Source organism: Callionymus lyra, chromosome 9, assembly GCF_982586985.1.
Source record: "Callionymus lyra chromosome 9, fCalLyr1.hap1.1, whole genome shotgun sequence".
In the NCBI taxonomy this organism is placed as follows: domain Eukaryota; kingdom Metazoa; phylum Chordata; class Actinopteri; order Syngnathiformes; family Callionymidae; genus Callionymus; species Callionymus lyra.
This window is the reverse complement of record NC_141826.1, coordinates 10,472,042-10,496,570: the sequence shown is the minus strand read 5'-3', so window position 1 is coordinate 10,496,570 and position 24,529 is coordinate 10,472,042.

Below are 24,529 nucleotides of genomic sequence, written 5' to 3'. Positions count from 1 at the left end.
AATATGTTGTTCTTATTTTAAATCACATGATATAACATTTAGATATCAGTTATTTTTTTCATATTGTCTTGGTTTTAAACCGTTATTTTTTTTATTTATTTTGCACTAGCACTTTAGCTATCATTTTAACATTGCTCATTTTTACCAGGCTTTGTTGACCATCCATCTACTGTATCATTTTCTTAAGCTTATAGGAAGAGAAAATTAAAACCCAATAAGATACTTTTAATTATTTTGTTAACACATTTTGTTAACTTAAGTTTTCAGGACACTGATCCAACACTGCAAACGTCTCTCACTGTAAATTGATTTTGAACTTGAAATTGTATTATTCACCTTAATTTTCCTTTTTTAGTTTGAGTTGATAATTGAAAAAATATTATTTTAAAAGATATATCTTAAAAGATTATCTTGAATATTTTATTGCAGTGCAGTTACTCCCCATAACATCCTCCTACACTGACAGATCAAGGGCAAATCAACATTCCAGTCATACCTTGCTGTTCCTGTGAAATCACCCCTTTTTTTCTCGGTTCTGATAGAAGTCGATGGGTTGACTTCACCGAAAAAATAACGGTCACTCGATTGACACCTAGTTTGTCACGGACTGCAATCCTAATTGAACTTCACACAGTTTTTTTTTGGTTACGGGCCCCTTCAATTAATCATTCAATTACAGACTCTCAGGTGTGTGCACGGATCTTAATGTCGTCTGGACTCCAAACCACTCAACACATCTGGTGGAGAATGAGTCTGTAGATTATGACCTCCCATTAAAAAGAAAGGGGATAGGTTGGAGACCACCCTGAAAATATGTCCAATTTTAATCAAATGTAAACCTTTTTTTTTATACGTATTTAATGACGATAATTTCCATAATTTCAGCTCATTTCACACATTGTGAGGTCCACAATCCACCTGGAAATTAAACAAACTAAAGGGAATGTTCCTCCAAAATTCAAATTTCACTAATATTTTACTCACCCTCATGTCGACTTAGGGTTGGTAGAATTTTCAGAGTTATCAGTTACACTTTGGTGTCCCAGGCGGAAGTTTATAAAAAATCCAGTGTGGCATGTTAGCCTTTTAGCTTATGCTACAAACAAGCTTGAAATATAGACTTATTTTTTCAAAACAATTACTATTGTCGAGGCTTCAATACTTGATGACGACTTACAGACTAGCATCATGGAGGTATTTTTAGTTGTTTGTAAGTGTGTCACTTTGGACGAAGTAAAGCCCAGAAGAACGCTGTTATAAATATATGCATTTCTGCCTGTAACTCGTAAAAAGGCTAATAATCCCAATCCTTACTCGACATGAGGGTGAGTCGAAAATAAGTGATATTTGGAATTCGGCTGAACTGTCACTTTAAAGGGGTGTGGGTGTCTTTGCTTGTGTACCACATCTTTCACTGAAATTGAAAAACAAACTTTCACGGACGTAATACACTTCGTCAAACAGCAGCCATCTGAGCAGAGCTTCACTTGCAGTTCAAGGTGGAGATTACTCAACATTACACAAGCTTTTTCTTGTCAGAGAAGAAGAAAATGTGGTTCACTTTTGAATGCCTGGGCGCCATGATGTGATGGACTGCGAGGATGCCTGTTAGGAGTAAAGAGAGACGGATGGTGTGGCATTGCGTTGACACTCGCTGGCCTTCCCACAGTTTCCTGTGGCCAAAAATATAAACGTGGCTCAATTAGCCTGAAGGCAGCCGGGGAGGCGGGCGGGGGGGGAAGAGGATGCATTCCATATTTCCACCCCTAAATTCCGCGTCAATATTGATTTCTCTCTCCTCTGAAGTGCTGTAGGTGCAACGCCGGCATCTTGAGATGCAGTGGCACCTGATTACTTTCATCAGCTCTTCATTAGTTATGCCTTAATCACAGATCATAGCAGCCGCGGCACCTGGGAGTAGGAATGGTCCTAATATGGCGGCTGGCAGAGGCGAGCGCTCCAGCTGTTTGCTGCCCTCCAAAGCTGTCAGCCCTCATTTGAGCCAATTGCCCCGTGGAACTCAATAATCAAACCTGTAATAACCTTACACCACCTCCAATGCAACCCGTGTAGCCCGCCAGCCGCCGCCACAAACCATTTCCTCCTCACTGTCTCCTTTTCTTTTGGCCCAAATCAAAGTGTTTTTTTATGGGGCGGGGGGGGGGAGTCACAGCAGGTGTCATTAATTCCATGCTTCTTCATTTGAATTCCAAATACTTCAAAATGAAAACACTTTTTTTTTTTCAAGTTGATGCTGGTGGCTCTTTCTTTAGTCTCTCCCGCTTCAAACAAACACATGAAACAGAAATTAGACTTTAATGATTTGCCTTTTTATTTGCTCCCCCCATATTCCTTCTCTGAAAAAGCAACCCTATATGTTGCCCACTTTGGTAGGCAAAGTACAAATTGCTTTATTTTACATAAAAGTAAGACGGAGTCGTTCCTTCTAGACATTGTTTACAACAGCGGTGCTCGATAACGTGCTCTTTGATATGCAGATGTGTTTTCCCTGACTGGGAACCAAATGAAATTTCTGGAAATCATGCATTTAAAACATTTGATTACGTGCGGAATACTGTCCTCACAGATGGTATTATAGCCCGGCTTTCAAGCAACATGATTGGCTCGTCCGTCTGAAGAGTGAGAATGAAACAGACGACATGAAAACCCTCCACGGAGATCAGGTAAAAGGTTGCGGCATCAAACGTTGACTTGATGCTGAAGGTATGTCTTCATGTCGGATGTATGTGCGTGAAGTTAGCGGTTCGTTCGTGTGCGACACATGAAAGGGCGGGGGGAACAAAATGGCATCTTTTAAATATACATTTGATCTAGAAGACTTGGACTGGTTTGATCCTGCCACTCGCATCCCTGCTTTGTTCGGGGAAGAAATGTGTTAAAAAAAACGTTTTTATGACTGAATAGAGTCATTTGTTTAAGGTAAAAACATTATTATAGTTTCATAATCATCCACTGCCATATTCCTGGTTGTTCTGTCAGTCGAACATAGCTAAGCCTAATGGCAATAATCACCTCCACCAACTAGACGATGTGATTGTTCATATAAATAACTGAAAAACACATTACAACAATATTATTTGTCACTCTCTGTGGTGCAGTACTTGGAAGTGCGTTCCAGAATGCTACTGTCTCACTGAGCTCATTGCTATCAATAATATATTAAAAAATTAAATTAAAAAAATGTAATACAAATATATTAAATAGCAAATTGAATGTAAATGATTGGTTGACAAACATTTGCACCTTTTAAGTGCGTTTCTTTTTTTTTAAGGAGAAATATTGTCTATATTTTGGGTTAATAATAAATAAATTAAGAAAAGATGATGTTAAAGCAGCTCTTGGTAGTTTTGGTACCCTAATACTTTTGTACTAAAGTATTTACATAAAACTTGTAATGACACATCAACTTAAAACTAGTTCAATTCCTTGTATACTGTGACTTGAGGTGATTTGTGTGATTTATTTTTCACTGTAAAAGTTGGTTGTGTTGGGGGGTGGGGAGGGTGGGGTAATTCGGTTCAAAAACAAAGTTAAAGTTATGTTTTTTTCAAAGCCATCATAACGCATATCCTATTTCATTATCCACAATGTGATTCATTACCTCATCAGTATCCATCCTACATTCAGCCAATGGAAAACTGAAAATTCTTCCAACTGTTGTAAACCGGGTAATGGCAACTTTTGCGAAATTTAGCTAGTGCTCATGGGAAATGTGGTCTCCCGTCAGGCTAAACACTACCACTTTAGTCCACTGGCGTCGCTCGACTAAGAATCGCATAGAATTGCTTTAAGCAAACGTTTTATTTGTCTTGGTGTTTTTAGGATCACTGTTGTTAACTCTTGTCCGAAAAAAGTAAAACATTTACATACAAACTTAATTGACAGAGAAGAATAATATAACTTTAAATTAACCTTAAATCAATAAATTTGTATTTTTGATTACATATCAAATACATTTTGATGAAAAAGACAACATAAGGGATATGAGCTGCTTGGCAGAGGTCTGTGCTCACTCTAGTTTGTCCTGCTTCTTCCCATCTCAATTCAGAGAATCTCCTCTTTTGAACTTATGTTTCCGATCTTCAGTTTTTTCTCTGATTCTATTGTCCTTTCTTTCTACATAGTAATGAACATTGGATTAAAAAGCATATGAATGTTGGAGTCATGGCATGTATATACGCCATGAAATCACCTCCAATGTTCCCTGCTCTATGTTGACATTAGAAGTTTTTTTCAATTTACGAGTGTAGTAGAAGTTAATAGGTCTCATCTGGTTAACCACATAAATCCAACTAACCATACCATCAGGAACAGATACTGTTCATATCTTCACTGAATCCTGGAAGTCCTATGGTCAGATGAGGCTCAAATAAATGAAGCACTGAATTGAAAACACTGAAAATGAAAATTATAGTCATACCTCTTTAAAACAAAGCAAAATGATGCAAAGAATGGATTGTACTAAATGGGTTTTTTAGGTCTGGTAGTGTCCTAAAGGTGGCTGTCAAAGGGTCATATGTGGCCCCTGGGCCTCCATCAGAGAGTTGTGGGGCTCTTTAAGAGTGATAAGGGTGGTAGTGCGGTGACGCTGGAGATTGGAGTAAAACTGCTCATGTGTCACATCAATCTAGTCTGGGTGCCTTGTGATAAGGATGGTGAGGTGTTCAGTTTATGCCCAAATGGGAAGAAGCCCCAGGGCAGATGTGGGAGACACTGAAGTGATTATATTTCTGGAAGGATCTGGGAATGCTTCGGTTCTACCCCGCGAGAGCTGCAGACCGCTTTTGGAAGTCTGGGTCTATTTCTGCTTTGATGCTTATTATTATTTTAATAAAACATGTTTCTACTTCAGCTAGCATATTATTTTTACCTCATCCTACCTTCACCTTACATTTTTAAACTTGCATTTAAATAGCAGCAGGTTTTTTTTTTCCTGCTCGACTTGTTGTGTTTATTGACTATGTAAACCTGAACCCGGAATAACCCTTTTCTAGCCCAAGGGCCGCTTTTGTGCAATGAGGGGATGCTTGGGGCCAGTTCATCCATAACTTACAAGATAAAAAAGGAAAAAATGTACACATTAATTGGACAAATCTGCAGCTGCCTTTATCTTGAAGTATACACTGCATGTATGTATGTGTGCGTTTGTTAAATTGAAAACTGTCCTATTGAAAGGTCAACCTGAATAGAACAAGTCCAGTACACACATGTTTAATGAAGTTACATTAATCGTAACCTTCAATTCATTTATTAGGGAGTTTAAATGTAAATAAATTTGCCCACAGATGTTTATATGTCTGCTTGTGTTTATAGGTCTGAAGCAATGCAGTTGATTCAATCAAGGTTTCGATAGAAAAACTTTTATTGCTCAATGTGGCTCTGTCCGGAATTTAAAACATGGTGGACGTGGTTCATTTAAACGCAATCCTCAGTGACAGTTGAGCTTACCATTGTGTTATCTCCAGGTCAACTTACTCGAAACAAATGCATTTGTGGTATCCCTTGTGTTGCCTCTAGTTTAAGGTGAACAACCTCTACCACTGCATATGTATTTATGGAAGCCAACATTAGTTTTCAGATTAGCATGCATCTAAATTACGTTATCAATATGATTATTGAGGTTTAATATGAAACAAGCACAACAATATATTCCTCTCCAAGATGCAGTAAGTCCCTCATCATGAGCATGTTTTCAAGTTAAAGTTGTCTCCCGTCTGAAATCTCGGCGAGATTATGAGAGTGGAGTTCATTATGACTTATGATAATGGCTTAACTCCTCCTCCTCCTCCAGCCAGCTGTAATAAAGCCCTGCTTTGTTTATACAATGAGTCCTTTGGAGCCGGAGACTTCTGGGATTAATGATGCGCAGTGACAAACCTCAGAGTGGGCGTGGTTATGGTAAGCAGAGATACTTTTGACTCATTATTTAAACAAACTATTAGTGTCTTCAACAATTAATAATACTAATTTAATAGTATTCTTATTCTTATAAATACGATTAAATATATAAAAAAAATATATACATAACAATAATTTTCAGTTAATTCTCAATAACATTATGATATTAACAACATTATTTATTTTAGTGTTTGATATCACAGGAAGGAACACGTGGTCACATGAGATAATAAATGCAAACAAATAAAAATAAATTGACAAATTAAAAGGATTTTCTCAGCTTTGAAATAAGTCATTCATTTTTACATGATATATGAATTGTTGCCAGCGTTGGAACGTCTCATATGAGGAATGATCTGCTCTCCTGTTGAGCCCAGAAACGGATGACCGTGACTGTATATAACGCTCACCATATACACTGAAACCGTATAGGCCGACCTATAGAATCCATAGATTGAGGCTAAAACTTTTCAAGACGCTTCCTCTTTGTGAATCATCAAACATTGTTGATTCCAAATCACTTGGGAGTCGTCGGATTCATTTTTCTTGTCCGCGGTGTGATGAGGTGCCAGAACTACCGACTACTCAGTCGAGAGTCTGTCATGTGCGAAGGATCAAAGCGGAACACTAAGAGCAGCGCTCACATCAAAACAACGTCTGTGTAACATGTTGCCTAGCAACCCCAGAGATCAGGTGTTGGACAGGAAATATTAAAGTCTGTATTCTTCCGGTTTTCTGAAAATACAATTTTAAAGGGAATCGATAAAGCCCTGTCTGTGCAAGGCATAGGAGATGTGAATTGGAGATTTTTTTTTTTATAATGCACTCTGGCACACAACAAAAGAGCAGAGATAAGAGAGTAATATCAAAGCCAGAGGAGGGAGGAAAGGAAAACACAAAGCAGTGACGCTGATCTTCTGAAAAGATCACATAAATGACGCTCTCAGCTCAACCTTAGTGAGAAAGTTCAATGCGATATTGACAAAGCAGAGACGGATGTCCATCTTAGAGCAGCACTGACGTTGTCACAGACGTGGGTGTCCGCAAGTAAACTGTTTGATTTATGAATGTTTCTGTTTGTTTCTGTCAAGGTTTTGCTTTGAAGTGGTCTTTTGAAATACGCATTTCTTACAAGCACATACAACAAACACTTTCTACATGCCAACAACTTAAGCACCAGTTCATGTTCCATCTTCTCTTCATGTGGCTCTCGCTCCTGCACGTCATTCCTTTCTTGAAGTTGGTCCCTGAATACACAATCATGTGGAGATATTGAATGTAAAAGCACTCAAACCGAAGCTGGAAGCGTATTGGCATTTCCACTTAGGTTATGACAATATTTGTGCTACTTCTTGAACTATTTTTAGTGTTAAAAATGGAGAAAACACAAATATTAAAATTTTGACCAGTGATTACATATCAGAAATCGATTATAGTTTTTTGAATATTAGGAAGTTGGATAAAAGTCTGGCCATTTGTAAAGTGTGTAAAGCATTAGCTTGTGTTATCACAGGGTCAAAGTGACCCGAAGGCTCCGACAACAAATGTGTTTGTGGTATCCCTTGTGTTGCCTCTGGGTCAAGGTCAACGACTTCAAACATTTGCAGTGGTGGAGCTCATTCATCTTGACCCAAAAACAACACAAGGGATACCTCAAAAACATTTGTCATTTTTCTGATCAACGGCTCTTAAATGTATCCTAATAAAATCCAAAATAGTGCGAAAACAAGGTAATTGTATCGAATTCATTGTAAGAAACAAAGATAAACAGAAGAACCGTGCAGAAAAATGAAAATAAATGAAATGATGATAACTGCGTAAATATCACAGTATGGAAGATATTAAACTAGCCCGGGATATAATAACCTTGGGGATTTCTGAATTCCTGAGTCATAAAATAAAGTGAAGCTTGTGGCTCGGTGGAAGAAGTTATTAAACATGAAAGGAGTTCCTACAGTTTTAAACTATTTACTACTACTTACTTACTATATCTTTTTTACATCCTCCTCACTTGCACAAAAGCAAAGTCAATTAGCATGTGTTGCCATAGCATCAGTCTTTTGGTAAGTTACACCAAAGCACAGTCGATTTAGTTCAACGTCCATATTGTGTATCTGGTCGTGACACGACTCACAACACGGTCATGGCGATAAGGAAATTCATTGTTAAGGTGATATGCGGGTTTTCACGCATATCCAGTCGCCCCTTTATCATGATTAGTAGTCAGCCGTCATATATGTCGGGGCGAGGGTCGTGCTCATGGTAGTTTACGTCTTAATAAGGCTGAGCAGCAGGCCTCCACGCCTGCTGTTACTGCCAACGACCACCTCCCACTGATGGTGATGTTTTGGGTCAGAACCTCATTAGTAAAGTCAAGCTTGAGTCAACTGGAAAAGGGATGCACTAATGATAATGGTTTTGCACCACAGCCCACGAGATCACTTTGAATGAGGCATTGAAGATGGTGGCGCACGTATTGCATGTCGACAGGAAAATAGTGGCTGCTGCTTCTTTTCTCCATTAATACCTTCTAGAAAAGGAAGAATATTGAGTGAGAGTTGCAACTATGGATGTCTTAACTGCTTCGTTTAAATAGACCTTTTAATAAAACCTGAGATTTCAAAGTGAATATTTTGTGTGGGCTACATAATGTGTATGTCCTTGACCTTGAAGCTTTCATTAAAGCAGAAAAGGTTACATGTAATAACCCAACTAATATCTGTTTCATGCTTTTAGTTTTATTAACGGAGGACGTGTCAATGGAATTGAAGTCTTCAAAACATCACTACTTACTTCAGCCAACGTCTCTTGTCAAGGTAGTACCTTCTCAACTTCAATTTGATTCGATTTTGTAGAAAGAGTAAAATTATGAGAGAGTTAGCTCAAGGCAGTTCAAACAGAAAAAACAGGTACAAGCAAGAAAAACTTCCTTTTAACTAGCAGAAACCTCAAGCAGAACCAGACTGAATGATCTTTTTCTTTAACCGTCTTGGAAGGCGAGACCGGGGGGAAGAGAGAAGGATAGAAGGGAGGAGAGACAGGGAGTGAAGAGAGAACAGTCTAGAGCAGGGTCCAGGGAGGGCGATGGGGATCCTGGATCCAGGAGGTGGCGCTGTGGGGGAGTTAAAAGTAAGTGAAGATGTTGACTATTAACTAAGAAAGGAAAACGGATAGAGATAATTTGGTGTGTAAATAACTATTTTGACAATCCAAACCTATGGAGGGAATAAGCGTTAAAAATGGAATAATACTACATGGTATTTATTTAGTACTTTTTAGGACACACAAAGACTCTTAACAAACAAAGGATGAAAACACACGAGAAAAAAAAGGCTAAACAAGTATAGAAATGACAATTACGAGTAAGTATTTTTAAGAGGTGGGTTTTGAAGTGTAAATTAAAAGTCTGAAGTGGTTTAAAGTTCCTCGATCCCCCAGGGTTCGGTGTTTTTGTGTTTGGCGATTGAGGTTGTTGGAATCAGCAGATCTGTTGGACAGTGAAGGTGGAGGAGGTCGGTGGAGTATGAGGGGACCAGGTTATTGAGAGACTTGCTGTTGCAAAAAGATGTACTTGGTACTGCCCTCTTTTTACCTTCCGCTTCTGGATGACCAATACATGTTGACTCCCCCCCTGGTTTTGTGAGCTATCAGGTCTCATTCTTAGGGATTACACTATTGAGTTCTTGGATCACCCCTGCAAAAAAGACCAACTACCCAGTACAGGGAAGGAACTTTCAGAATTCTCTCATGATATATGGTTTTGGAGTTGAAGTTCTTTTTTTTACCAGCTGACCGTCACCGTCCAAATGGCTACTCTTCCAGGTCAACACCAGGTGGTGCTGACTTTATCAAGCCAGACTATCTTACCAGCAAATTGGACCTAATCCGTGTAGATGCTTTCACCCCCTCAGGATGTTTAAAGCTTGCAGAGTGACAGCGCAGCCGTCCCAGTTAGTTTGTCTTAGCCAGCAGAAACAGGTGTGCACTGTGCGAGTGTTTGATGAATGTTCTCTTTAGTTCAGCTGACTGACTGCCCTTATTCAAACTGCAGACAGCTCCCCTGGCTAAGTACTTTGTGAGCACATACTGTACATGCATCAGGCAGACACCGAGTGTGACCAGGCGTGCACAGTTACAAGGAAACGGGAGCAAATGAAAATGCACTAAAAAAAAAAGACCCTTTTCTGTCACTCTGATTGTTACCTTTTGATAAGCAGCCGCTCAGCTGGAAGGTCGGCCCTGATTGATTTTGTTTGCTCATGACAGGCGACACGAGCAGCCCACCTGTGGTCCTCCCCGGGCGGTTGTCTTTGGGCATGGGTATTTTTGTGCGACTTTGATCCAATCTGATGATTATATCTCCGCGAGGCGGGATGAGCCGCCGGAGAACACAGGTCATCGCGCGAAAACTCAATAAGCGAAAAGAAAAGGACGGTGGAGAGAGGCAGAATACGTTATAAAGAATTCCTTTTATGAGCCTTGAATAGAGGCTGAAACAAAAGGACAGCGGCGGCTTGAAGGGGTTTGAGTGATGAAGACCGACTGTTTCCCTCTGGGCTGGAGGGATGACTGACGGAAGAAGCGGGTCCACTTTTGCTTGGAATTTTGACGAAGCTAAACAAAGAGAGGATTTCAAAGAATGAGATTTCTTTCCAAATATAGCCGTCATCTCATCCGGGAGAATTGCAAGAAAATTGATAGAAATTAAAGAGGGTGATTCAACGTGTGTCGTGATTTAGGCCAACAAATACAAACCCGTATGTTTAGCCAAGTTTACTTTGTGAAAGAATATTGATGAACTGATGAGCATGATGGGGATGACGGGACTTAATAGGTGTCATGGTCCGAGGAACATCTGATGGCCTCTCATGACCTTTTCGTTTGACACCCGTCAGAAGTCCCAAAGAAACCAATTAAGCCTCGTCTGTAGCCGCTCCCTCGCCCGATATGTCAACTGCTCATCCCGGCTAGCTTTGTTCTGGGCGGCAAGTTTCTTTCGTTTGAGCTCAATGAAAACTGGTGGTGTGATTATTATCGGCAGTGTTTGTGATTTACTACTGGATTTAAAGAGCAATTATTGGGTACGGTTGGAGGCAGTCGAGTCGTAGTCTAGCTCAATTAAATGATGTGGGTCTGTGCCATTACAGACTTAAATGTGTAGCCCAGACTGAAAAATGTAAGATGTTCTTCTCACTCGGGTGTTGAGCAAGTCTCAGAACCAGCGGTATGCTCATATTAGCATAAAGCCTGTTGTTTACCACAGATCTTTGCACTGCCATTCTATCGTACATATTAGGTTAGGGTTAGGGTTAGTTACGACTTGCTAATGCCACATAGCATTTGTTCTACTGGTCTTTTCAGAAGAGTACCAAGGAAGACGGTAAGTGCAACATGTTTAAATAAAATTATCAGTGAAAAGAAAAAGTACATTCAATCTTAACAGAAGGTTTCATTGGACCAACAAGACATACTTTTATAGTATATAGTATAGTAACTATAGTAGAAGCCTACTAGGCCATAACTATGGGTGATATGTATGCTATGTATCGGCCAATCAGTGGACAAAAATGTAAAGTTCTGGCCGTCCAAATCAAATTGGAATCACTGGTATCACAAAATGATTGTAATTTCTTCACTCATCTCTGAGAATTGTGGCGCACACAGACTTTCTATGCTTTTTCTTGGGATTTCTCATTAGTTTAAGCTTTATTTATCAATTATTTTAATTCATTACAACTTGGGAAAATAAGGACAATAGACGGAACACAATGCATTTTCTAGCTCAAAACTTGCTTATATTCCGAAATCCTACAGTTTTTCCCAGATTTGCTATTCACACCTATGGCCACGTTACTATCCCCATGACTCCCAGTTCAATATTACATCCGTTAAAGGTTCTTCCCATTTTATTTATGCTTTTCTTTGGAGCCTGTATTATTAATTTGCTTTTGATGAAAATTAGGGGATTATTTACATAAATGTAAAAGTTATAATGCTGTTAAAACTGTGTCTTAAGAGACATTTACACTGATAACATGTTCTCCAAAAACCCAATTCTTGTTATGAATGTAAAGTCTGCCTCGGCATAAATTATGAGTAACTTCAGAAAAATGAAGAGCTCACTATGAGAGGGAATACTCGACACACCAAATGTTGCTTTCAAAAGACTTTTTTTTAAAAGCCTGAAACCCGGTGAGAATAAGATTCTTCTTGATCCATCTCTTTTGGAAGCGAGCATCTCACCGGGGATGGCGACGTCCACTTCTACTTTTTGTGACAAATTTCACAATTTGGAACGAGCAAGCTGTAGAATGATTATGATTCTTTGTATTAATTTCACTACGCCATGTTGCTGAGGAACGCTCGGCTACATTTTTATGTCTGAAACCGTCTTCTGTTACATCAATTGCAGGCAAGATTGCTTTCAAGACACACCTTTGAATGTGGAGGACCATCTGCTCGGTTTGGCCAGCAAATAAAAAGACCAAATTTTGAAGCTCATTTTAATCCTATTTGTCGCTTTCTTAATCTGTATGAGTTACAGAGGTTAACATAAGTAATGATAAATCATAAATTAAGTTTTAACTCATGGTTGGCAACTGCAGGGTGTGGAATAAAGCACTATCTAATCAAATAAAAAAGGGCTTAATAAATCGATAAATAAGGCAGGATTTTTAGAGGTTCAAACAGAGTTATTAGTTGATTTGAATAGTGAGGTGTTCAGGGCATTTCCCACTAGTAGGAGACCACAGTGAAAACCCAGGACCAACTGGGGAGACTTTATCTCTTACTTGGCCTGGGATCAGAACTGACGAAAGAGCTGGATTATGTACCTGGTGAGTGGAAAGGACATGGAATTGGACATTCCCAAAGAACCACCAGGTCAAACCAAAATCTAATCCCATAAAAATAAACATCATATATTTATACTGCGTATATTAATTCTCCGAAGGCAGAAGACAAGAAAGAAAAGATATAAATAAGGTGAAGATAAAAACTCAGTTATAACATAGATTACTTTTATATCTGCATATAAAATAAAAGTAATATTACAACTGCAACAGTTAAGAATACAATATAATGTTGATAAAAAATAAAAACACTGCAGTTATTCAAAAAGATTTGCTATATTTCTCGAGCCCTGCAGGAAATTAAGTAATATTGAAAAAAATCCCTTCATACAGATACTTTGGACTAAAGAAACAACTGTGATCTTGTTTCTGTCAGATTAACCAGCAAGGAGTATACATTAAACAAGCGTGAATTTCTCTAAGGAGATGAATAAAGTATCTATCTATCTATCTATCGAATACATCACAGGAGGAGATTCTTAATGGGTTGAGTGAATACTTGAGCCAGTGTAAACTCTCAGGGGAACAGAGTGAAAGAGAGGTTGTTCTCTCCATTGACAGACCTGTATACAGAGGAGATGGATGAACTACCAATGATCCTGAATGTGTAGTGTCTTAGACTGAGGTCTTAGTGGGCTGTTTTAAAATCAGAGACAAATGGGTTTATAATCATCTTCATCATCCTCTAAAGATAGGTTTCAGTCAACGTTCAGAGGGTTAAGTGCAGTTACTTTGGTCGGACTTTAAGTGTCCTGAACTAATGGTACTTCCAGCTAGTAAACCATCCCAACCATGGAAAGGAGGCTTTAATGATCTATGTAGGCGGAGAGCAGTATGACAAACATCAGCTAAATCTGGAGATGTACCAGGTGGTTTTGAAAGACATCAAGAAGTTCTGGTCAGGAATAGAACATCTTTAGTATTCAAGTAAACAGCTCCAAAGAATCCAAACCTAAAGTGAAGACACCAAACAACGGGCAAAAAATGGAAAATACACAAAGGTTTATATACAATGTAAGTTTGCCAAATACAAGGTCAATCAAGAAAGGGTTCGCAGATGCCAGTGTCAACATCACAGTCGGAAAGGTAAACCTTAAAACACCACGAACAAACTCAGGAAGACTGTAAGAAGAGAGTGACAAAAAACTATGCACATTTTTTCCAGTTCTCAATCAGTTTTATGAACTGTGGGAGGAAACGTGAGTGACGGAAGTAAACCCACACAACACAGGGAGAACATACAATTCCAACAAAAATGTAATCCAAAAAAATATCAGGAGATTAATGCAGGCGTGACGTAGCATAAAACAAAGGTTACAATCTGGTGCCTTTTGCTGGGGAAGAGGCGCCTTTAAACTGTGCAGATGTTGTGTTAACTAGGCGCAGTTGTCCTGATTAAACTCCAAAATAAAGGGGTGAAAACAGGAGGTGTCAAAGTAAAACAACAACGTAAAACGTAGAGATGGCCAAAGTACTTGGCTAATGCTTAACCCTTGTGTTATCTCAGGATCAAGGTGACCCAGTGACCCGATAAACAAATGTGTTTGTGGCATCCCTTGTTTTTCCTCTTGGTCAAGGTAGACGACCTTCCTAGCTTCCAGAAATAGGAATACCAGGGATCCCTTGTTTGTTCTAGAGTCACCGGTCACCTTGACACAGAGATAACACTATGGTTAACAAATATAAGACATTTTACATCAAATCTTTGCCTTCACATGGAAGTCATTGGGTCGACCTTCTGTCTTAAATGCTCAAAAACATTGCTCATGGTTGAGGAACACCTTCATCGTCTTACCTCCTTTTCATTCCAAGTTGAACCAGACAAACTTTACCTTCAATGATGGACAACTAAGAGTCAGGCCCAGAGCACCTCGCCACGAAGGCGCTTGAGAGGTTCTCTTACTTGACCTTGCAGCAAGCATCCCCTGGATGACCGGGCTCTTCGCCCAGTCTTAAGTTGAAAGTCCAGACAACCTGCTGAGAAAACTCATATCTAAGATCTTGTTATGACGGTCACTACCCAAAGCTTTGCACGATAGATTGAGGTAAAAGAGATTATTTTATGGACCAGACATTGTAAAGAAAGTAACGTTCAATTATTTTGCATATTCTCATTATAGCACTTTTCTAGAAATGTTGTGATGTGTTTTGTAAGTATTTTTTGATAAACCTTGCGCTCTAAATAATGTATAGATGTACTAAGATCATATAAAAAATGAAAGAAAAAAAAAGAAGCACAAAAAATACTTTCGGTGTCCCCTGGGAACGCGAACACATTTCTATTTGTGCACAGACACATGCTTCATCAAAGTTTAATCGCTCTCAAGTGGTGTCCTCAAATCTACTGCACTCACAGAGGGAGGATGGAGCAGGGATGTGATGCTGAACTGTATTTCAGCTGTGGACCGTTTCCATGATAGCACATGATCCATACGCTCCCTCTTGCCTCCTTTATCCTGAAGTATGGGACACGAAGCACTTTTTCAATGATAAGCTTCCTCCAGCTTATGATGTAAAATAATAGCATCATCACAATTCCTGCGCTGAGGCCCCGTCGGGAAACAAATGGCTGTGTGATTTATTTTACAAGAGACGCTGAAGGTTTAAAGGAAAGTTTTTCTCTCTGTGTTTTAAATTTTGTGTTCACTAACTTCTGGATATTTTTGATATTCTTGCCTGGAATAAGTTCACAAAACAGTCACGCCCGAAAATAGGGCATCAGTGATGCAACTGTTTGCTACAATGTTTTTCATGTCGATGAATTTTTCCTCCCAGAGAAGTTACTGACTGTGTAGAAAATGTTCTGAATATGTTTTACATAAATTAGTACAAAACAATGGCTTAACTCAGCGTTGGTATTTTTAGGGTGAGAGATTGTTTGACTTCCGATACTGTAGGTGGTTTATTATGCTAGCAAAACTGGGTAAAACTTGGCCTTGGGGTACTTGTGGTAATTTTGGAACTACACAACTGATGAAACGATTCATTCTCGTGAGTTCTGGAGATCCCCCTAAAAAATCTGTGAAAAAGTGAAGTGGAAAAAAAAGAAAAATGTTTTTCCGCTACTAAAATAAATGTCCATGTACTTTACTTTTAGATATAATTTAAAGTCATTCTCCACAACTAGTGCATATTATTTCAATTATTTAAATACAAATGTAATGTATATCTATTTATACCGAAGTAAGTCTTCCTTTCCGAGATGCAGTAAGTCTCTCATCATGACCATGTTTTCAAGTTATTACTTTATAAAGCTCCCCCTGTCCAAAATCTTAGCGAATGAGAGGTTACGAGAGCAAAGTCCAGTATGATGTAATAATGGTCTTCAATCCTCCTCCAGCCAGATGGAATGAAGCCCCGTGTTTTTTTATACAATAATTGCCTTGTAGATGGAGACTTCTGGTATTGATGACACCCAGTGACAAACCTTCACCAATCACAGCAGTGTGGTTACGATGGTTAAGATTTTAGCTCCAGAAGTTATTTGAAGTGGGCGGGGCTTGATCACATTTTCCAATGTTAATATATGAGTACAATAGAGGAACCATTTAAGAGGCACTCAAATCAATATTAGTTTAAATATATTCTACACAACAGACTCAAAAAAAGAACCAGTCACAGGATCACTGGTCACGTTATTCCCTCGTAAGTTCTGAAACGTATAAAACTAACAGGCAACAATAATGATGGACACACAGGCAGAGGTGGACAAAGTTTTAACATTTAAGGGGGGGGGGTCTTCTGTCTGGAAAATGTCTTGTCTATTGCTCTGGAAAGTGCCAACCATTAAATCTCGGGCATCAGCACTTACTGACAGTTTGGGATCAGATATGTTTTCAGTGACAGATTTTGTACAGGGGGGAGTGAGGAGAGGGCGAAGAGAAACTCCATTCTAAGGATGTTTTATTTTTTTTCATTTCAGGTCCACTGTAGGAACGTGATGCCAAGGGCTATATTTCATAGAAATCTTCTGACCAGGGGCCACAAGCTGCCATCAGGAGTGTGAAACTGTTTTAATCCTATTTTGCATAACATTCTTAGGGAAATTGTCCTTATGTATGAGTGTGTGTGTGGATGGTTGTGTGTCTTTTTGTGCCCTGCGACAGACTGGGCCTCTCGCCCTATGAAACTGGGATAGACTCCAGCCACCCCGACACCCCCATATTTTTTCATATTCCATTTTCCTGCAGATTAATTGATTTTCAATTAAAATAAAAACATTAAATTTTAATTTACCTTTTATTATTTTGCCCAAAATGTTGTTTCTTACTTAACCCTCTGCGTTAAGGTGACCCAAAGGCCCGACAACAACACAACAAATTTGTTTCCGTGCCTTCAGGTCACATTGACTCAAAGATAACACAAGGTTTGATCATTCTTTGATTATTTAAATACATTTATGTTTAAAGAATAATATATAAATGTATAGCAACATCAAATAACTTCCCGAGTTTATATTTTGTCATGTTAAGTATATTCATTTTCTTTTACTTTTCTTGATTTTTCACAGCCCATGTGACTCTCCTGGAAGTGTCATTGTCCAGCCCTGGTTTGGAGTCCTGACAAACAGGCAGGGAGAGAGTTGATTTATTCCTTTATACCTGAAAGCCAACTGGTTTGCTTCAAACAATCGGCTCCGAAACAGAATGAAATGTGGTGCTGGCCACGAGTCCCAATCGAAGCAACAATTTACTGGGCGAATTTCAGGCTCTATTCTTGGATGGCATTATGACTGCTTGTATTGGCTTCATTCCAAATAGGTTAGCAATGGAAATTGGACAGATAGTGCAAAGCTCTGCCTTTTTCTTTGAAGCTCTTATGATGCCACATGGCGTGGTAGGGCTAACTCATAACAAAGTCGCTCCAATCTGAGTCCATTTCCTAAGGCAAAGACTTTTTTTTTCCAATTTGGTTAATCATAAAAAGCCATTCCCACTGTGGTGCTGGCATAGAATTCATTTGGCAATTTCCTGCACAGCTCAGACTGTAACTGTGCAGTATATACCCGTCATAAGAATAGAGGCACATGCCGCTGTGTCCGCGAGAGGTAAACAGCAGGGAAACTTAATGACCACAATATATATTTTCTAAGAAACTTTCAAAAGATCCCCACAGTTAATATAATAGACACGTGTTGCAGCTACTGTAGCGTCTTTGTGAACCAGGCACACGGCGAGAATATCGATGTTCTTAAAATACTGTGAAAAGAGGGTTTAAATTTCATGCTGGTGGCTTTGACATTGTGGTCCGTGGAGCTTACTTGCAGCCTCGGATATAAATAAATCCAGTGAGCAAATGTAAATGAAGCCGACAGAAGTGTGTCACCTGCGTAAAGCATGCATCCTCTAGTTGGATCAGCACCTGTAAGAGGTACAGCTGGGGTCAGGTGTGTTTCAGGTTTTGGATCTAATCACAACCTGAATTCACTTAAATGTCGGATTCCTTATATACATGGAGACTATATTTGTTCTTGGAAGAAGCATCTTTTTGAAGAGGCACCTTTTGGTAGTAACTGTGCATTCTTTGAGTTACTTGAAATCATTTTGTTGACTTGAACTATGTTACAATCATATGAGTATAATTAGAAAAGAATATAGACTGTGAACCTCTGTCAAAAGGCCTGATTTTACATACAAACAGCATATAATTAAAAGTATAAAACTACACTGGTGATAACAAAGGGTTCAGCTATCTTATCTAGCAACCCTAAAACAATGTTGCATCAACAAAAAAAAGTTTTTAACTAGTTCTGAAAAGAGCAAATGTTTCTTGCAGTAACTGTTAGAAGCCATACAAATTTGTAACTAACCCTTCAAAATCATTCTGGATCCAGGTGGATCCAGGACATCCAGAAAACCATCCATATTTTAACTTTGGTTTCTTGTCCCACCATCAATGTTTCCTGTAAATATATTAAAATAGACGGACATAAAACAATGATCAAATAAGGTACAAAAGGTCATTGCTATGATGGCAAACGTTCTACACTTACTTTGTTATAAAACTAACTTAAAATGTTTTTTCATCCAATAAACTTTCTTTTATAGGCTGAATAACCACTGAGGTTAAGGTGGAAAATGCAGAAAGACGTTTGAAACAACCTTGATTCTTCTTTTTTTTTATGGGTCATCCTTTCAAAGTAAATACAATTATTGTTTTTGATCTCAATATTCCAACAATGTTTTATTCAGAACCCGAAAAACTTGACAACCTCTCTCCCTCACCACTTTCCTCTGCTCCTCATGAATCCATTTAAAACGAATGGAGGAAAAAAAAAAAGAGTTCCTACCCTCTGACCGTTAAGCGTAACAGAAAAACATCTGTGGGGAAATGGTGCTTAAAAAATAAGACTCTCCTTGAGTTTAGGAGAATACGTAAGTGTTTCAGCATTTTGGTGGTTTGTTAAAATATTGACAGCTTTCCGGTCGAGTTCGTGCTCCCGAGATGACAGTTTGGGAAAGTTTAGAGGCTGTCACCGAGCAGAGTTCATGGAAGGTTGTCGCCGTATGGACAGGCTTCTTGCAATACTTTCAATTATTTTCATGTGAATGTTGTTTTTTATCCCCACACAGTGAATATATTAGTGACCTACATATTTGGAGCTGTCGTGAATCATACTGTAATGATGGTTTTATTCGAATTCAGTCATTTTTCATTGTGAGCAAAAAACCTCATAACGAAGACTGATAATGTGTCGTACTTTTAAATCACAATCTTTGCAATTGTCTTTTTTTTAAATACGTTTGTGTTGGTCTTTTTTTGTGCTTGAGTTGTCGGTGGTGAAAACAATGGTCAGACACACCCTGAAGTTTGTGTTCTCTTATCCTGCGAGGCATTTGATACCAGGTCACACAGAACACTATCGCGGTCGAGTAACTTCAGAAAAGCAAGTAAAGTAGTGAAAATGAGCAAATACACAAACTCTATATGTGACCATCTTGTTGCAGAGAAACCAGCCGAGGGCATCTGCGTTATAGTCAGATTTATCGTTAAAGACTTAACATTTGGCTTCTCCAGGTCATGCCATTTTAGTTTCGCTGTTTTTATTTAAAGGCCTTTGCATGAAAAAATAATGCCAATATTAAACCAGTGAGTGGTGAAAATGAGCCCATTTTGTTTTTTAAAGTACAGGTCAGGACGAACAGGTCCTTTTACAGCTATAATCCACTTCAGGTGTTTCTCACTTATGCAATAATCATTCTCTTCCCTCAACAACCCACCGTATTTCAATGCACTTGAGGCCAAACTTAAAGTAAAAGTCCAATCCAAGTTTTTTAAAGATCTCAATTAAGGCTTTTTGTAAGATCTCGAGATCTTGTTTTTTTCTTTCTTCCATTTCCCTTTAGCATCTACGCAGATTTTCACAGTAGAAAAGTAAAGTTCAACACCTTTACTTCAGTTATAGGTGGAATAAATTAGACAATGAATCACATTCATGGATCTCTTGACAGCACTAATTATTTGTTCACATCTTTCATTCATTATTTCCTCAGTTTTGCTCATCTTCTGTGCACTGGACGTGGCTCCAGACCCGTGCTTTGTTCGGGATGATCTGTGCAGGTAAACATGGTCACTCTGCTCCTTCCAAAGAAGCTCTTCCTGCCACTGATGTTGACCCTGTAACCATGTAATTGCAGCAGTAAACTGAGGGACAGAAGCCGACCTGACAGCAGCTCTGTAATTAGCTTGTGCTGCTCTGGAAAACAAACAAAAAGAAAAAGCAGGACAATCTGAAGTCTGGCCACGTTTTAAGAGGTCTGTACTCCCTGAGATGAAGAAGAAGAAGAGGGAGGTTGTGGAGGGGGGGTTAAGTTGGAGGCATGGATCATACAATAGTTCCCCAGAAGACTCTCACTTGGTTATTTCGGAGTGAAGACGCACAAGCGGCTCGAGGAGAATTTACATTTTAATGAAGCTGATTGCTGTTTTTTTGCCGAGTTTTCCTCGCCTCAGTTTGAGTTTATGAAAAGTCGTACAAACACAGCCGAACATAAATGTGCCCACACAGGCCTGTGGATTCACATGACCTACTAATTTAACACAACCCCGCTGTGAGGTTTTTGCAGAAACAAAATAGTCGTGCGAACTCAAAGAGAGCAACGACGTCACGCAAGGGTCCAGTGGAGGCTTTGTTTCCACCAGTGTAACCATCTTTCTGAAGACTGTGGGGGGGAAGAGGGCGACGCAACAGTCTTTTATTGTTGCCGTGACAGGCGGGACGACCAGCCGCAGAGCGGCGTGACAAGTGCCGCTGTGACGGGTGTTTCTGAAGAATTTGGCTGTGTGAAAAGTGGCGTGTATCATGTCAGAAACGTCGCGTCACTGTCATTTAGCAGCGGCGGAGAGGAGCCCACAAACCCTGCGTGGTTATCAGACGCTTCAGGGGACGATGACGACTGAAGCAGATGTTTGAAACGTAGTCATCAGTGACAATTCAGGCATCGGATGCTCCTTGAGACCGTAGCAATACAAGATGTACTTTAAAGAGATAGTTCACCTAAAATTAGGTTTTATAGTCAGAAATGTACTATGTGCATATGACCAATTTTCTTCTTCCAAACAGACACAAAAACATCCAAATACCTCCATAATGTTCGTCTGTAATGTCCCTCTTGTATTGAAGCCTCAACTTGAGAAATTGTCCAGAAAAAGTTTTTAAAAGTCTATATTTTAAGCTTGTTTGTAGCAGGTACTAGAAGGCTAGCATGCTACACAGACACGAACACGGTTCCCCTTTTAGCATCTGCTAAAAAGAAGCTTAAAATATAGACTTGTTGAATCTTTTTCCAAACAGAGTGATTAAAAGAGGAACATTATAAACAAGCGGTATTTGGATGTTTTTTTCTGTGTTTTTGGACAAAGCGACTAAGAAATATGGCCACCTTTTGCGACCGCCATTTTTGCCTATAACTCTAAAAAGGAACAGATTATTATGAAAATATTCCTAACTCTAAGTCAACATAATGTTGAGTTGATTCTACTGAAATTAACCCAGGATAAAAAACATTAAAGATATTAAACACTTAAAACAATGAAAGACTTAACAGTTAAAGACTTAAACAGACATTGATTAAGACATTAAAGAAAATAAATAAAAATAAATAACCAACAAAACGAAATAAATAATCAACAAACTTAAATAATCAACTTATAAACAAAATATAAATAAAAAAACAAAGAACAAAGTTAATGCACAGATAAAAGTTGTCTTAAAGTATGTCTTAATACATGCATATATGACAATAAAAGAACTTGACTTGACTTATGTTGACTTAGATTGAGGATTATTTTGATTCTTTTTGGTGGACTCTCCCTTTAAGACCTGCTGAAACACAGCCCTGGTTACTTCACTTTACTCTCTTTTCTCTGGTGTAAATGGCAGAAGCTCCCGGCACATGGAGAGAAGGAGCTATCTTATCTGCAGCTCCCCTCTTATCTCACACCCCAGTGGAAACTATTGCCAGGTAGCTGGTTGTCATATGACACACAGCGGCGCAACAACCGACATAGTTTGCCACACCACGGGCGGCTCCGGTGCGATAATAAAAAACCCACACAGGACTGGAGGGCCTCAGATAGCATTGAGGGGAAATGTGAAGCCGGTGGTGATTTATATCTGCATTATTAAAGAGCTAACCTTGACTGTGGGGATACTTGGATTAGTTAGATTTTCGCAGGCCAGATGATGTTATGTTGCTGAAACAGAAAAGTCTTTTCTGCTTTTTTTTCCCCCCACTGTCTTTTCTGTGTCCTCACTTTCACTGTCTCTTGAGCAGAACACTTTGACTGTCCTATCAAACACTAGGAAAGGGCTGATGCAACAGTCTGTGTCCAGGCGTCTCTCTGGGACGACATTAAAACAGCAGACACTGACGCTGCAATTGAAGCTGCAGATCTGGACAGAATACACACATCTACACACACAAACACAGGTTTTAACACGCATACACACACACAGACACGCTTGTCATACATTCACTCAGACTCATGCAAACACACACACACTCACATATACATACAATCACACAAATTCATGCACACACACACACATACATACTGTACACACAACTACATAAACACACATATCTGAAATATCGGCGAACGAGAGGTTACGAGAGCAGAGTCCCTTATGATGTAATAATGGGCTTTACTCGTCCACCTTACCAGCTATAAACATGCCCGCTTTGTTTATACAACAAATCATTTGGAGATGAGACTTCTAGGTTTTATGATGGTGACAAACCTCAATGTTTGACCAATCAGAGCAGAGTTGGTGTGGTTATAATAAACACAATTTAATCTCCAGAAAAACCAAGTGTTTCCAGTGGGAGGGGCTTTATACATTTTCTAACATAAATATTTTAATGAAAAGAGAGTTTTGTACAAACAGACATATAATCATCAGTACAATAGAGTCCAAGATCTATTTAAGACACACTTAAATCAACATATTAGTTTAAAACTGTGGCTTGAGAGGAAAAAACTAAATATCCTTGTACATTTGTGTGCTCTTAAGGAAACATTTTCTATTCTATTTATATTTATGAAAACAGTGTGTCCCAGAAAAATACAAATCTTTATCATAAAAAAATCCAATTTGGCATTTATATTTTTTTTACAAATGCCAACCAGAAGCTTCTCCTGGTCCTTCACCTCCACCAGGAGTCTCTATTGACAAATGTGATGAAGCGATTCTGCATCGTGACACTGAGTGCCTCCTGTAAATCGCTCCGGTTGCCAGATGTAAATCCATTTCTCTCCGTCAGCAATACATAAGCACGTTATTTATGTCTTTTCCAGAGCTTTTTGTTGAGGGCCCCGTGATCGTTTTTGGATTGACCACAGCTTTCTTACGCGTACTACTGGCACTTCATCAGTCTGGAGGAAATGGATGCAGACTCGACCGTCCCGATCTGGACATGCTCCAGCATCCTTCGCCTACTCACTTCTTTTTTTTTTTTTCAGATGTTGCTGTGGGAAACTGCATCGCACAAGCCAAGAAAACGTTGCTCCAACGATGTCCACATGCATATATTAAAGCGAGATAACAGGTTATATATACTTTAAAGGGACAGCGTCTCTACATCTTTGGGCTCCGCGAAGACTATTTTTGAAAGGGAGACGAGCGAGGCCACACGTCTTCCCCCCTCCAGCGGAACAATAATGGCTGCAGCCTCTGCTGACACAGCAGCAGCGAGATAGGTCTGCCTAGGCACGGCTAGAATTTCATAAACATAATTAAACCCGGGTTAAACAACCCCATGGCTCTCGTTTTTCCCGTGCAGTCGGTGACACCTTTAGTACGGAAGCAAGAGATGAATCCTCCCCGCGGTAACCTTGGCGATGGTGACCCGAGTTAGCTTGGAAGCCCAGTAATTGCAGAATGAGAAGTGATAGTCTCTAAGGATGAAGGCCAGTTCTTCCATAAATGAATTGAAGGGTATTTACATCGCTGGGGGACATTGAATTGACCCTTCATTACAAGGTTACTTCACTCCTTTTCTTTTCTCCCACATGAAGCATTAGTCCTTTTTATTTCTCCTCTGCACCTCTTCCTTCGCTCCTCTCATCTTCTCCCCGCTCTGATTCCTCTGCACGACTCGCTCGCTCCCTCACTCCTGCCTTATCTACAAGACCGTATCGCTATGGCAACAATTAGTCACATCATCATCGCCCACACTTGTACTTTTATGGCTGTTTTTATTTTGGAGGGATGGTCTTTGCACCCGCACCTCACTGGCTGCGTGCCCGCTAACCTG